This window comes from Cebus imitator, unplaced genomic scaffold (assembly GCF_001604975.1).
Source record: "Cebus imitator isolate Cc_AM_T3 unplaced genomic scaffold, Cebus_imitator-1.0 Scaffold23, whole genome shotgun sequence".
NCBI classification, from domain to species: Eukaryota; Metazoa; Chordata; class Mammalia; order Primates; family Cebidae; genus Cebus; species Cebus imitator.
The window spans coordinates 1,643,395-1,657,995 of record NW_016107338.1 but is presented as its reverse complement, the minus strand read 5'-3'; positions in this window follow the sequence as shown (position 1 = coordinate 1,657,995).

Sequence of the window (14,601 nt, the reverse complement as noted above, 5' to 3'; positions counted from 1 at the left end):
CTCCTGCCTCAGCCTCCCGAGTAGCTGGGACTACAGGCGTGTGCCATCATGCCCAGCTAATTTGCATATTTTTAGTAGAGACAGGGTTTTGCCATGTTGGCCAGACTGGTCTCAAACTCATGACTTCAAGTGATCTGCCTGCCTCGACCTCCCAAAGTGCTGAGATTATAGGCATGAGCCACCTCATCCGGCTGTTTCCCCTTAATACTTAGAATCTCAGGGTTGTCAAGGAACTCAGAAGCTAGCAATTTGAGCCTCTACCTGAAAGCTGCATTTAGAGGCCAGCAAGGAGAGAAAGGCAGCTGATAGGTGAAGGAGAGGGAGGAGGATGGAGGTGCTTGGGCAAGGTCTGCACATGATAATCCTAGTTATTAAAGCACCAGCTCAGACAGCCTTGGGCTAGGTATGGCCTCTGAGAGGGATGAGGCATTGCTCTGAGCAACTGGCAACTATGGGGAAGCTCCCTGGCAAGACCGCCAGATGGAGACCAAATGAGCGGGGGAAAGCGGGCAAAACTTCCTCTGCTGGGTGGATGCACACCACATTCTTGCTCTCACAGGCACTCTGCCCCTGCTCACAGACATTCACATGATCTCTGCCAGGCCACACATGCCCAGTCCCTCCCCATTCTCCTCTAGCTGTTTCAGGGGCTGAGCTTCATGGCTCTAAGACTCATGCCTGGCAGGAAGAGGGCGACCCACCACTCTCAGGACCTTCCTACCCAGAGAAGCCATGATTGGCTTAGCTGCTGTGTGAGGGACCCCACACTAGAGCACATATGGAGAGGAAAAAGGAAGTTGTGTTGGGATGGACCTGGGCATGGGGTGGGGCAGCCTTCTCAGAGAAGCCCACACCAATAGGAAAGACCCTGCATGGCCTTCTACCTTCCCCCAGATGTGGGCTTCCTTCTCTGCTCAGCCTCCGAGCTCAACTCACCAGGACCCAGTTCCCATGGGGCCATGGTCAGTCTGGGGGAGGCAAGCTTGACTATTATAGGGGAGGAGCAGCCCCAGGCTTAGAGCACTCATCAGCTGATCCCGATGGCTCTGTTACAGGCTTTCTCAACCTTTCCTGTCCCTGTTTCTGCATCTGCCTGGTCGCTCTCGGCCCCCACCCCTAGGGCAGCCACAGCACTGGTTACAGAGCAACTGTGGAGAGAGAGGACATTTGGACCAGAGGCTCCTCCCAGCCGCCGCATAACTAAGCAACTCAACTCAGGCCAGGGGCCAGAGGAGTGAGCAGAGCTCCTTCTACAGTGGAATGTGGAGTTGAATGGACCTGGTTCTGTCGCTTACCAGCTGTACAGTTTTGGCCAAGTCACTTCACCTTTATGAGGTGCAATTTTCTCATAAAAATGGAGAAAATAAGTCTTGCCTTACTGGACAATTGATAGTTGTGAGGATCATGTAAAAAGATAATGCATGTAAAGCCCTTGGTGGGGTGTCAGGCCCACAGCCAGTACCGACTCACGGGGAGGCCAAGGAAGCTGAAGCTTTAGGAGCCCTCATGTGGACAGGCTCCTTGCAAAGCCCTAGAATAAGAATTCTTTGTTATTTTCTTAAAGAGGTTTCCTCAAATCATACAAGCCTCAGGCTCTGCAAATCCTGGGACCTGAAAGATAGTTGTTGCCCTCTTGTCCCACCCCACTCTCAACCCCCCTCGAAGTCGCCTCCATGCACTGAGGGAGAGTCGCCCAGTCTGTCCAAGGAGAGTTAAAACAAGCCCTAAGCAAGGCCTCGGCCCAGATGCAAAGCTGGGGTGCAGTCACCCTTTCATGTGGAGGTTGCCCCAGGACTGGTCTCATTCCTAAGCTGACCCTGGTGCCTACTCCCCACACTCTCTGCAGCGATCAACCCAACCCAGAAACCCGTTGAAGACATGCTCTGGAACTCTCCAAAGCTGTGGCCGACTCTGGGCAGTGTCCTGATCCTGGCAGAGGCTTTGCCCAAAAAATTCTGACCTCCTAGAGGACCAGTTCTAGGACTCTGCTAGGCAACATGGGGGCTCAAGAATGGGCCTTAAGGAAAACAAAGGCAACGTGGCTGGTTTCTCGATTAGCACCCGTCTCCCTAAGGAGCCTTGAAGGGAGTAGAGACACAGGGCTCCCTCCTCAGTGTCTAAGAGATGGATGGGGCTGATTTTTTCCACAATTCCTCCCCATAAATCTGATTTGGCCCCTCATCTGTCTAGGCCAGTCTCCATGGAGGTGTGCGGTAGTGATAAATGGGCTGCCTGGCTAATGTGACTGTGGTGGCAGGGATCGGGGAGGGGCTCTGCCCTGATGGATGGTCCTCATGAGGGCCTATTGCATTAGACACCCATAATGCAATCAGCAGGGCCATTACGGTACCAATTTGTTGCTCCTCCTCACCAAGGTGGGGCAGTGGATCTGGAAGATGAAGGAGGATGTCAGGACTTTGGAGACAGGTGGGGGATTTTGGGAGGGGGCAAGATTTCCCTGTTGGGGGCTATTACTAGGGAAATCATATGGAGCCAAAGAAAGTACAAGCTGAAAAGGGAAAACAAGGAAGGTGAGGCCCAGAGAGGCGTGACCTGTCTAAGGTCACTTGCAGAACCAGAAGGAAGAACTGGAATTAGAACTTGAGTCTTCTGCTTTCTGTGCCAGGGTAGCCAGGAATGGAGGAGGGAATGGGTTAGGAGGGGAGAAACAACCTCACTCCAGCCTCACTGCTGCTGGAGGCCTTCCCACCACTCAGGAGGTCTACTGAGATGGGTGAAACCAATGACTGCTTCTCTTCCAAAAGAAGGTGGTCCACTGTGGGTCCCTACACGGACCCTAGAGGGCACCATTCCAGACTACCCATGACTGTGCTGCCCCTCCTACCCACACTTATTCTGATTTCTGTATTTTTCTCCTGTAATTTTAAAGTAGGTGTGTCTAAACACGACACTGTCCAAGTCTCTCCTTATCCTTTTTAAAACAAAATGTTCTTTCCTGCTTAAAAGCTGTTAGCAAGGTGGGTGGACCACAAGGTCAGGAGTTCAAGACCAGCCTCGCCAAGATGGTGAAACCCCATCTCTACTAAATACAAAAATTAGCCGGGCATGGTGGCACGCGCCTGTAATCCCAGCTGCTCGGGAGGCTAAGGTAGAGAATTACTTGATCCTGGGAGGCAGAGGTTGCAGTGAGCCAAGATTGCATCACTATACTCCAGCCTGGGTGACAGAGTCCATCTCAAAAAAAAAAAAAAAAAAAAAGCTGTTAGCAGCTGCCTGCTGCCCTCAGGACTGGGGGCCATCACACAGGCTGGCACTCTGATTGCAGCCTCTGTCCCAGCCTCAGCTCTGGGCTCCCTTGGCTTCATCCAACTTCTTCGGTGAAGAAAGCATACCATACAGTCTATACTTCTAGGGCCTTCATTTACAGCTGATGAGTAGGAAACCAATCATCATATTCCTCAGTTCAATGTTTCAGCCAGTGAGGGCTTTACTGTAGCTTCCTTTTCCTCTTCAGTTGCCAGCCCCGCTCTTGATCCTCAGCTTCTGCCTCCAGACACATACTCCATTGTGTTGGTGTATGGCCCTGGTGATGGATGCGTGTCCTTGAAAACAGTGCTGTCTTACGTATGGATGCATGTTTAACTTTCATCAATGATCTTGCGCTATAGACCTCTCTTGTTTGGATTTTTAAAAAGACATTTAACATCATTCTGAGATATATTCATGCTGCCTTATGTACTTCTAGTTTGTTACTTCTGACTGCTGCAAAATATTCCCAAATATGAGTGACAGACACCTAGATTGCCCCCAACTGCTTATTTCTGCAGTGGCAGTAAATTCATTTTCTCTGCATGTTTAACCAGGAGGAAACTTACCGGGTCCTAGGGGATGTGTGTACAAGTTCTGCTGGGCGACTCTCCAGAGTCGCTGCTCTAGTCCAGCTCCTCAGCAGCGCACAAAGATGCTGCCTCCCTCATCCCAACTTACTTGCATGCTTCCACTGTCTGATTTGTCAGTCTGATAGGTGAAAAGTGACGTAAGCCTTTACACATAGCAATTGCCATTGCTTTGAATATCTTTCCTTTTAATATCATTCTGCTTTAAACATCCTCCTTTCACTGCCTGGTAAACTCCTACTTATCTTTCAAAATCCAAATCTAGCATCATATTCTTTGTGAAGTTTTCCGGTTTGCCATTCCTTCCTCGGTGCTCCAGAATGTCCTGTGCAGACCATCCTAGCACTTCTATCACTGTAAGCCTTTCTTTCTCATTTATACAAGCCCCCACCACCTTGGCAATTAATGCAGAAATGGTTCCCGCTTCAGGAAACCATGTGGTAGTGGGAGAGAGGAGGTGAGGAAGGAGTGAGGTAGGTTGTACATGTAGGTAGGAGCTGGGAAGTCAGGCAGTTAAGCATATACTCTTTTCTCTTGATGGATTCAAAGGACTTTAAATACTGAAGCTGTGCGTTCTTCTCCTTCATGTTTCTAGTGTCTATGCTGTCAATAAGTGTTTTTCTGAATAAATTATCTCTTATGTACTTCAGGATCTCACTCAATTCTATCTCAAACAGCTTTATCTTAGCTATTTCTAAATGTTTCTCCCCTTCTGTCGATAACCAAGCCAATATCTCTCTTAGCGTAGAAAGACTTTCCCTTAATGCCAATGAACTCTGGGCTGACATTTCACAAAGGATGGGATGCAAAGGAAAGAGCACGGTAATTAGAATTAAAAGACCTTAGGGAGTTCATATACCCTTTCTGGGCCTCTGGCTTGACTGATCTACACGATGAAGCTAGTTGTGTTGTATTACACAACTATGTGACGGCAGTGTGCATCCATTCTCTTTCCTTCACCAAGCTTCCAAAAAATACTGTCATATGTGTCCAAAATTGTATTCCTCATCTTCTTGCAAACCAGCCCTCCTCTGGAATATTTTGCTTCTAGCAACTCTGTCATTTTCCCACCTCCTTGACTACTTAGTTAACGCGAATTCCATTAATTCATCAATTTACCTTTCGAGTTGATACTTAAATATACTCTGCATCGCCATCCTCATTTCTGCTGTTCTCAGAGTAGAGGAATCTTCAGATTGGGTATGAGTTTGTTTAGAGAAAATGTGTACCATTTAAGTCTTCTGATAACCCGTTTTTGTAGGTTACATCCCACCCTAACTGCTTCTCCCCCATCTACAGAGTCATCTGATATGTTATAGGAATCACAAATCATCAGTGACCAGCACTCTAGCTATCTTCCCTTGATCCAGATGAAGTTAGTTTTACAAGTTTTGTCAAGAAACAGATAACCCTTGATACACTAAAGCAAAGAGAGGAAGAATAAGAATTCTCAAAAAATTATTCCTACATACCAAAACAAACCCTTCTAAAGGCAGCATAGAAACAGTTACATACATGACTGGCTGTGGTGGCTCATGTCTGTAATCCTAGCACCTTGGGAGGATGGGGCGGGAGGATTGCTTGAACCCAGGAGTTTGATACCAGCATAGGCAATGTGGTGAGACTCTGCCTCTACAAAATATTTTTTAAAAGTTAGCTGGACATGGTGGTGCACACCTGTAGTCCCAGGTGCTCAGAAGGCTGAGTTGGGAGAATTGCTCAAGCCTGGGAAGTTGAGGCTGCAGTGAGCCGTGATTAGGCCATTGCACTCCAGCCTGGGTGACAAAGTGAAACACTGCCAGAAAGAAAGAAGGAAAGGAAGAAAGAGAGAGAGAGACAGAGAGAAAGAGAGAGAAGGAAGGCAGGCAGGCAGGCAGGCAGGCAGGCAGGCAGGCAGGAAGGAAGGAAGGAAGGAAGGAAGGAAAGAGAAAGAAAAGAAAGAGTTAAGTATAGGCAAATCTTACTTATGAATATTTATATAAAAATCCTAAATTAAATATCACCAAGTAAAATACAGATGTTTGCCAAAATAATAAGACATTTTGACTAAGCAGGCTAAAATTGTAAGTTAACCAAAAGATGTTTCAACATTAGGACTTTACTATATTAAAAGGTAAGAAAAAAATCGATTCCAATAGAGGCTAAAAAGAAGTATTTGATAAAATTCAACACTAATTTCTTATAAAAACTAACAATAAGCTAGGAAGAGAAGAAAACTCCCTTAACTTGATAAACCTATAGCAAGCCTCACAATTAATAACATTAGAACCACTGCAACTGAAGCAAGGAGAGACAAGTTCTTACCATCACCATCATTATACAACACTGTCTGGTTGTCTCAGCCAATTAAATCAGAAAAAAATCAGAAATGTAAGGAAAAAGCTAAAGCATAAATATATAAATATCAGTGACAGATCTTGGACAACTTTCTCAACTTCAAGATTATTGCTCTTTGGGGGTTTTCTGTGTTTACTTGGTTCAATCCTGGCAATACACATTTTTCTAGAAGCATCATCCATCTTCCTTTAGGTTTACAGATTTGTTTCCACAAAGTTATATAAAGTATCCTCCACATTATTTATATGGATATTAGGACCAACTACAATAGAATTTTGCAGGGAATCAATTGCAAACCTATTAGAACTAATAAAAACATGCAATAACTTCTTTGGCTACATGATGAACATAATCAATAGCTTCCTTATATGTTTATAATAATCTTGGAAATATAATTTCAAATATATGGCAAATAATGTGCATATTCATATGAATTCATGTGAGAATGTGAATTCATGAGTCATGTAAGACATATGGGAAGAAAACATAATTCTTTGTGAAATACATAAAAAAAATCTAAACAGAGTACATCATATTGGGATGTCAATTTCTCCCAAATTTAATACATTCAATGTAATCCTAATCAAAATCCCCAAGAGATTTTTAAAATGACATTTCACAAAGTAATTCTGAAGCTCATCTGTGAAACTAAATACACAAGGAGAGGCTAGACATTTTGAAAAAGATCAATAGTGGGAGCCTTTCTCTATTAAATACCAGAACATATTTTAAGGTTACATAAACTAAAATGATCTCATCTTGGCACAGAAATAGACCAGCGGAATAGAGTGTAGAAACAGACCTATGTATTGCAAAGCAGTGAGGAAAGGACTGACTGACAATAATATAAACACGTAGGATCTTCAGGTAGCCATTTGAAAAAAAGGTTATTTTGCATTTTCTATTACCCCAAATCTAGATAGATTTAATATTTAAATATAAAACAAAAATAAAATATTTTATAATCTGGTAGTGGTGGTGGGTTAGAAAGCTTTTCTATGTAAGATACTAAACTCAAGAGCTTAAAGGAAAAGACCGATTAAACTATACTAAATTTCAAATATCTGTCTGATAAAAGCTAGCATAAACATTAAAAATAGGTGAGGGTGGGAAGTATAGGTTAGTCATTATGAAACTGTATGCAAGGGTGGAATAACTAAGTAAATGGCTAGGAGATGGTAGGAGACAGGATCTCACTCTTGGAGAGAGATAAGCAATAAGGAAAGACTAGAACGGTCCCTGGGGTACTGGATTACAGTTGGAGACATCAGTATGAACTCAAGTGATATATATATATACATACATACATATATATATATATAAATGCCTCATGCCTCATAAAACAGAGATATATAGACACAGAAACAATTAGAAATATTGTATATACATGCATTATCATACATAATACAGTATCTGGCTCTGTCTGCTAAGAGCATAAAAGCAATGACACCCCAGTAGCAATGATCATACCCAGCTCCCAGTTCTTGGTTTTAAAATACCATTCTTCAATAAAAGGAGCCAGTGCTCCATGAAGAACTGGTTAATGCTAGGGCTGGGACAGGGAAAGTACAAGATAATCTTGCAGCATCTTGAGTATCATAAAGCAAGGAAATCATCAAAAAACAAAGGATGGGGTATGTGAAAGGCACATAGGAGCCACCCTGAAAGAGCTCCCAGTGGCCACACCTGGAATAATTTAAGCAACAAAATAGGTAAGTAACATGGAATTAGATTGTAATCTAAAGGATAGAATAAATACATAAGGCCAAAGGATAGCTACATAGATCAATGGAAGAGAACTTCGAGTCCAGATATAAAGCCATAGATCTATAATTAATTGATTTTCAGCATGGAGGCCAAGACCATTCAATGGGAAAGAATAGTCTTTTCAACAAGTGGCGTTTGGAAAACACAATATAATCTGAGTTGTCCATACACAAAAATCAGTTCAAAGTGGATCAAAGACCTAATTGTAAGAGCTAAAACCATAAAACTCTTAGAGGGAAACAAAGGTGTAAATCTTCATGACTTTGGATTAAGCAGTTGTTTCTTAGATTCTTAGATTTTATACCAAAAGCACAAGGAACAACAATAAAAAACAGATAAATTTGGACCTCATCAAAATTTAAAACCTTTTGCATCAAGGATACTGTCAAAAAGTGAAAAGACCCATAGAATAGGTTAAAATATTTGCAAATCATGTAACTGATAAGGATCTAAAATCCAGACTATCTAAAGAACCCTTACAAGTCAACAATTAAAAAACAAATAACCCAATTTAAAAATAAGTAAAGAATTTGAATATGATATTCAAATGGTCATGATGATATATAAATGGTCAATAACTACATGGAAAAATTCTCAACATTGTTAGTCGTTAGGAAAATGCAAGTCAAAACTATAGTGAGATGCCTCTTCACACCCACTAGGGTGACTATTATTTAAAAACACACACACAAAAACAGAAAACAGAAAGTGTTAGCGAGAATGTGGAGAAATTGGAACCCTTATATATTGCTGATAGGATCAGTAAATGAAGCAACTGCTTTAGAAAACATTTTAGCAGTTTTGCAACAATTTAAACATAGTTACTGTATGACACAGCAATTTTACCCCCAGGTATATACCTAAGAGAATTGAAAACACATGTTCAAACAAAAACTTGTGTACCGATATTCATAGCAGCATTATTGGTAATGACCAAAAAGTGGAAGCAACCCACGGCCTCATCAACAGATGATGGATAAACAAAATGTGGTATACAATGGAATATTATTCAGCCACAACAGATATGAAATACTGAATATGCTACAACACGGATGAATCTTGAAAACATTATGCTAAGGGAAGCCAGGCACAAAAGGTTACATATTATATGATTCCACTTGTATGAGATGTCCAGAACAGGCAAATTCATAGAGAGAGAAAGTAGATTAGGGAGACAGGGGAAGAGGGGAATTGGGAGCAATTACTAACAGGTATAGAATTTCCTTTTGGGATGATAGGCATGTTCTGAAGTTAGACAATGTTGGTTGCACAACATTGTGAATATACTGTAAACCACTGAACTGTATGCTTTGAAATGGTGAGTTTTATGTTGTGTTACATCTCAATAAATACAAAAAGAAGAAAGCCTAAAATAAGTGCAAAAAATGTAGATAAGTTCATACTGATATAAATACGTGACTTAAATTATTGGTCTAATAAACACATAAATGGTATTGAAGGGACAATTCTGTCTTACAGAAGAATTCCAAATAATTTATTGAGATAGTCCTTGTGGGAGGTAAAGCTTAACCCTCCTGCTCTTTTCTGCCCCTTTAGTATAGGCTGCAATTAGTCTCTTGCTTCTAATAAGTAAAATATGGAAAGGGAAAAGTAGTAATTTTATAGTGGAGAAACCTGGCAAACTCTGCCTTAACTAGTGATGAAGGTTACCATCACCAATGATGTCATGTGGATATCATGTATACACTAATATACGATAAGGAAGTCACCTCACCTTTGGTGTATTCTTTCAAAAAAACCATAAGCCCAATCTAATGAAGAGAAAAACTTCAGACCAACACAAAGTAAAGAACATTTTACAAAACACTTATCACTCCTCAAAACTTTTAAGGTCAGGGGAAAGAAAGAAAGACTGAGAAACTGTCACAGACCAGAGGACACTAAAGAGATATGACAACTAAATCCAATATAATATCCTATACTGAATCCTGGAATAGAAAGAAAATATTACTGGAAAAGCTGGTGAAATCCGAATGAAGTCCAAGTTTAGTTAACACTATGTGCCAATGTTGGTATAAGCAGTTTTCACAAATGTCCATGGTAACGTAAGACGTTAACAATAGGGCTTATTGAGTGAGTAATATATGGGAACTCTCTACCACTCTGCAACTTTTCTCTAAACCTAAAATTATTCCAAAATAAAACGTTTATTTAAAAGGAAGTGAAAGACTATATACTGAACAAGTATGTAATTAGCATCAAGAGGATCAGTGGGTCAAGGACCTTGTGACAGACCCCATCTCTTGACCAACATTCATTTCCCCTCATCTGCCTGCAGAAAGCACTCAGACTGGCTCGAATGGTGGTGAAGATACCTTGACATCCTGCCCCTATTCTATCCATTTATCTTTCCCTTCATGCATATAGTCAGTTCATTCAACAAACTTAAGCATATTTTATGCGGCAGAAACTCTTCTAAATACTGAGGATAAAGCTGTGAAAAAACAAAACAAAACAAAAAACAAACAAAAAAAACACATCCTGCTTACAGCTACAGGAACTTACAGGGTATGAACCATGATTGGTATTAACCAGACATGATGATCTTACTCCCTCTGGTCATGATCGGTTTGGGGGTGCCCATGTGATCCAGTTCTGGCCAAAGAAGCTGTGAGAGGAGGTAATATGAAGAAATATTTTAAAACAGTAATTTACATTTGGGAGGCTGAGGTGGTAGGATCACTTGAGCCAGGAGTTTGAGGCTGCCACAATCTATGATTATGACACCACACTCCAGCCTGCGTGACAGAGCAAGACTCCAGTTCTAAAAATAAATATAAATAAATAATTTTGAGAATACTTACATAATTTACTTAAAAAAAGTCAATCTTTAAGCCTAAGGAAAGATGGAAATCATAGGCTTTTAAGAAAGGGACTCAGCCTACATGGTTCTTTATCTCTTTGCTTTTTTTTCCTTCTTCCTTCCTGGAAAGTGAATGTGATGTCTGGAGGTGAAGCAGCTCTTCTGTGCCTATTAAATGATAAACATACTAAGGATGACAGAACAGAAAGACAGAGAGTGTCTAGGTCTCCACTGCTTCAGTCCTGTATTGTTTATGCTTAAGCCTCTAGAATTCTTCATACTTCAAAAACCAAAACCAAAACAATAAAGCTCCAAAAGCTCCCAAACCAAAAGAAGCCCTACTCAATTCTTTACTGCACTGACAGGACATTTTGCATGAGTAGCTGAACACACTTCTAATTGATGAAGTTATCAACAGGCAATATTGAGAATATCTAAAAATGGCTAAGATGCTGAAAGATGATTCAGACTAACAGAAACTGGCAATTGAAAATTAATTCGCCATTTCTCCTCACTCAAGTTTGACAGTCTTACTGACAGTTCGAGGAAATAGGCCCTCTCCCATGTTGTTGGTAAGGGTATAAAGTGGTACAGCCTTTTTTAAAAAAAGACAACTGATATAACTAATCTACAGAGTGTTTGTATATACGCAAAAGGATATCAAAGATGTTTGCTTCAGTAGTTCTTGTAATGATTAGCAAGTGAAAACAAGTTAAATAATGAAGAAATGGCTAAGCAAATTAAGGTAGAGTCACACTGAGGAATACTATGCAGTTACTAAAAAGACTGAGAAACATTACATGGAATACAAATCTATTTATGAAAACATTTTGACATTTTGCTATATTCATTTAATTTTATAAAAGAAATTAGACTTCATAAAGTTAAAAATCCTACTTTGTATCCCCATGTCCCTCATTTTTTTCCTCCCTCTGCAGAGATAACTACTATACCACATTTGGTGTTTATCATCCTCATGCACATTTTCAAAGTTTAAATTGTATTGTTATCTATAATCCAACTTGCTTTAAAAAAAAAATCAACAACTTTCAAAAATATTTATTCAGGTTGACCCACGTAGCTATAGTTCATTTTAACCGCCGTATAGTATTCTATTAGATTAACAGATCACAATTTATCTATTCTCCCACTGATGAACATTTAGGTTATTTCTAATTATTCATCATTATAAACAGTGCTGTAATAAACATTCTTATACTTGTCTCCCTGTGCACATGTGGCTAGATTTCTCTAGGATATGCACATGTTTAACTCTACTAGATACAGGTCTGTAATATCTTTTTCAAAACGCTTGGGGCCAGATATGTTTCAGAATAAGATTTATTGAATTTTAGAAAGGCAATATGGCCTATGTGCCATACATAACACCCTCAGTAGGGTTTGGGAAATAGACATAATCAAATATATTACTTTTTCTCTGTTGAAAAGTATAAACATTCAAATTAAGTGGGATATACAGATGATAACTTACCATCAGGTCAGATTTTGTACCAAATTAGTAAAGAAAGAATGAGCATTTTCAATTTCTGAATTGCCAAAAAGGGATTTGGATCTGTACCACCAAGCTTCTCTATAAAGTAGGTGTATTAATTTATTTTCTCACCTTTATGACATCCTGTTTCTCCATATCCTCATCAGTAATTGGTAATATCAGACTTTAAGATTTTTGCAAATCTGATAGATGAGTACATATTACTTTTGTAATTAAAACAAAAAAGAACACATAAAACATGAATGAAGAGATCTCATTTTTAACAGCAATGAAAATATAAAACATTCATGATTGTACTAAGTAAAAAATGTGAAGAATCCAAATGCAGAAAATGTTAAACTGTTTGAGGAATGTGAATATGATGAATAAATGGACAGGGCCCTGCATAGGCAGTCTTTGTGTTACAAATATGCCCTTAACCTGCAAATTCTTTTATCAATTCAATGCAACTCCAATCAAATCACAATAGAACATTGGAAATAAAAAAGTATAAAATTAACCAGGAAGAATAAATATCTGGGAACATTCTGAAAGAGGAAAGTATGATGTATTTCCTCTAGTAGGAATGGACTACTAGATGTTAAAACAGATTACAAAGATATGGTAATTAAAACAATGTGGTAATGGCTCAGAAACAGAATGATCATGAGACCATAAAGAAAATCCAGAAATAGAACAAAGATAAATATGAATTAAATATATGATAAAGGTGACATTTTAAAATTAATCAATGATGTTGCAGACAACTAGTGAGCCATTTGGAAAAAAAGAAAAGGCTGGATCCCTATCATGCTCCTCATCTCAAAGGAAATTTCAAATTGATAAATGATTAATATAGTAAAAACGAAGTAACAGAAGAAAACATGGGCCAATATTTTCATAATTTTGAAGTAGGGAAATCTAAATATCACATGAAATCTAAACATTATAAAGGAAAAGCCTTGTAATTTGACATTCCAAGAATGAAAAACTGGCCAGGTGTGATGAGTCACACTTGTAATCCCAGCACATTAGGAGGCTGAGGTGGGAGGATTGCTTCAGTCTAGGAGTTTGAGACCAGCCTGGGCAACAAAGTGAAATCCCTGTCTCTACAAAAAATAAAAAATCAGGTGGGCATGGTGGTACATGCCTGTAGCATCAACTACTCAGGAGGCTGAGGTGGAAGGATTTGCTTGAGCCAGGGAGGTCAAAACTGCAGTAAACCTTGATCATGCTACCACATTCCAGTCTGGGTGACAGAATGAGACCCTGTCTCAAAAAAGAACGACAAAAAAGAAGAAAACAAAAACCTATACAGCAAAAAACACCATGTAGTGAATATTGTGGCTGTCTCCTCGACATACTCTCCACCATCTTCCCGGTTGTCTAGCTGCTATGCAGTTTGTTTGGGGGTAGCGATCCATACCTCCTTACTCTAAATTCCAAGGGTGAGACTTGATTGATTGCTTTAACCTATCAGGGTAATCTTGTTGCTCTTGCCACAGTGATTGGTTCAAGTAACCCTGATAAAAACAGCGAACTTATGGCCTGCTTCTGATAAAAAAGAATGACATATAATTCAATTTAGTGCTCTCAATATTAGAGGCTTATTGGATTAAAAAGTTCCTTGCTCTTCTAAGAGAGCCGCTGGAAGTTTCTGCACAGTATAGTGTGAGGATGTGAAATCTAGAAAAATGGCCGCCATTTAGCCACCGTGAGGGAAGTAAGATTTTGGATGGTCTTCGTACCATAAAAGACAGAGTAGAGGGGAGGAAAGGAAACGGTCTTCACATTTTATTTTAGTCACTGAATCTTACTAACCCTGAACCACCTTTGGATTTTCAGTCAATAAATATTTTCTGAGTTGGGTTTTTTGCTACCTACAAAATAAAGGGTTCTAACTAATATGAACCAATGAACAAACTCAAAAGGCAAACTGGGAAAACATTTGCAATGCAAATGACAAATAGCTAAAATCCCTAAAACAAAGAAATACAAATCAATACAAAAAGAAAATAACCTACTTTTTTCATAGGCAGACTATCTCAATAGTTAATACAAGAGGAAATACAAATAACCAACACACAATATCCGTAGATGCTTACATTCACTATAAATTAATGTAAATAAGAACAAAGGAAAATTATTTTTCATTTGAAAGACTGAAAAAAATGAAAAAAAATTAATATTATTTAGGGCTGAGATTTCATAGGGAGACGGATTCTTTTATAACCTATTGGAGAGAGTGTAAATTGGTGATTTTCAAGAGTAATTATATACTTTCTATTAGCATTTATAATATTCATAGCTTTTTTTTTTTTTTT